At 38.9% G+C, this 2,485-nt stretch overlaps 1 protein-coding gene across 1 annotated transcript in view; it reads left to right on the top strand.

The window, feature by feature from the left end:
* EYA3 (EYA transcriptional coactivator and phosphatase 3) overlaps positions 1-2,485 on the top strand; it is a 130,432-nt gene that overhangs the window by 19,884 nt on the left and 108,063 nt on the right. The window lies entirely within an intron of this gene.

Consider the following 2,485-nt stretch of genomic DNA (forward strand, 5'->3'; position numbering starts at 1 on the left):
AAAAAAAAAAAAAAAAAAAAAAAAAAAAAAAAAAAGAGTCTTTATCAAGAAATGATTAAATTCCTAAATTTTACTCTTATTTACTTTGTTGCTTGAAGTTGGAGTTAACAACTTTACTTGGTTAAATTAGCTGAGCCTTTATAGTTTCATTCTGTTTGATCTGTACATTTTTGTAAAGGGTAGTTAAATGGCATCTTCAACATTGACATGAACTTTTGACGCAGCAGCTAAAAGTAAGTATGATTTCTTTCAGAATGTGTCTTTAATACCTGGCATATTTTATCCTGGATTCTATTTCAGTGTTTTTCTTCCAGCTTGAAATATTCTATGAATATGTTTAGAAAGAATTTCAGGGTTCTATTCAAGACACACAAAAAAGAAATCCCAAAGAAAATGCATGCAAAAAAGTAATTGCATTAGAAAAGTCACGTTTTTCCAATGAAAAAAATTTCTGATCATTTAGTACCATCTTATGATGTGTTTATCAATGTTCTTGATACAGTGCTAAGCACAGTGTTACAAAGTTAAAAATTAAATGTTTAGTAAATGATTTATGCTACATGAGAGAAATGCAAAATAGGAACTTAATCAAAACAGAAAAATACGAGCTTCAATCTTGAGGCATAATTTACCTAAGATTGTTATTTAAGATAAATTGGAAAGGAGGACTTTGATATATTTCAGGTTTAACTCTAGCAGTAATTTTTTTCCCTAAGCAGAACACATCAAACAGGCCAGGCATAGTGGCTCACACCTGTAATCCCAACATTTTAGGAGGCTGAGTCAGGCAGATCACTTGAGGTCAAGAATTTGAGACCAGCCTGACTGACATGGTGAAACCCCATCTCTACTAAAAAATACAAAAATTAGCCGGGCATGGTGGTGGGCGCCTGTAATCCCAGCTACTATGGAGGCTGAACTGGGAGAATTGCTTGAACTTGGGAGGCCAAGGTTGCAGTGAGCTAAGAGCATGCCATTGCACTCCACCCTGGGTGATAGAGGGAGACTCCATCTCAAAACAAACAAAAAACAGTATAGTGAATGTATGCAGACTTTAAGTGCTGTCTTACAAATACTAGTGTTGAGTTTGTTAAGGCTTTGGAAAGATCTTGTAAGATTTCTCAAGATCCATGAAGTACCTGAGACTGTCAGTGTTACTGTTACCTGGCATAAATTTAAGGTTTATCCCAGAGTGAAAGCAGGAGAATGCTAACTTTGAAGTTATGTAACACTTTCATTAGAGAGGCAAACTTGACAATTATTTGGAAAGTTTTTAAGTGTTTTATGTTTATTATTTTTAATGTCTGGAAGCATTTTTTCATCTGTATGTACAGTTGTGTTCTCTTATTTACATTTCCTTTTTTTTTTTTTTTTTTTTTGAGACGGAGTCTCACTCTGTAGCCCAGGCTAGAGTGCAGTGGCATGATCTCGGCTCACTGCAACCTCTGCCTCCTGGGTTCAAGTGATTCTCCTGCCTCAGCCTCCTGAGTAGCTGGAATTACAGGTGCCCACCACCACGCCTGGCTAATTTTTGTATTTTTTAGTAGAGATGGGGTTTCACCATGTTGGCCAGGCTGGTCTCGAGTTCCTGACCTCAGGTGATCTGCCTGCTTCAGCCTTCCAAAGTGCTGAGATTACAGGTGTGAGCCACCACACCCAACCCCTTATTTACATTTCCTCATTTCCCACTTTTGTTTTCAGTTTGTCTGTTTCTTTCAGTGGTCAGGAGATGGTCAACAAGCCCAAACAGAGAGGTAATAGCAAAACCAAGCAAACAAAAAACATAAACTTTGCTATTTGTATTAGTTTCCTGTGGCTGCTATAACAAATTACCTCAAACAGACTTTGAGGCTTGAAACAACAGAAATTTGTTCTTTCACTTCTGGAGGCCAGAAGTCTGAAATCATGGTATTGGCAGGGCTGAACTTCCTCCAGAGGCTTTAGGGGCAATCATCCTTTGCGTCTCCCAGCTTCTGGTGGCTGCTGACATTCCTTGACCATAACCCTCCAGTCTCTTCTTCCATTTTCACGTTGCCTTCTTCTCTGTATGTGTGTTAAATGTCTGCTTTTCTCTTATAAGGACATTTGTGATGGTGTTTAGGGCCTATATATAATCTCATCTCAAAATCCTTAATTACATATGCAAAGACTGTTTTTCCAAATAAGGGAACATTCACAGGATCTGGGTATTAGGATATGGACCCATCTTTGACTAGAAATCTATTTCATGATAACTGTGTGTATATGTGTTTGGGGAAGGGGATTTCCCCCCTCCTCTCTTCCTTTTCTTTCTTTCTTTCTTTTTTTTTTTTTTTGTTTTGAGACGGAGTCTTGCTCTTTCGCCCGGGCTGGAGTGCAGTGGCCAGATCTCAGCTCACTGCAAGCTCCGCCTCCCGGGTTTTACGCCATTCTCCTGCCTCAGCCTCCCGAGTAGCTGGGACTACAGGCGCCCGCCACCTCACCCGGCTAGTTTTTTGTATTTTTA

This window comes from Rhinopithecus bieti, unplaced genomic scaffold (genome assembly GCF_001698545.2).
Source record: "Rhinopithecus bieti isolate Rb0 unplaced genomic scaffold, ASM169854v2 scaffold_41082, whole genome shotgun sequence".
NCBI classification, from domain to species: domain Eukaryota; kingdom Metazoa; phylum Chordata; class Mammalia; order Primates; family Cercopithecidae; genus Rhinopithecus; species Rhinopithecus bieti.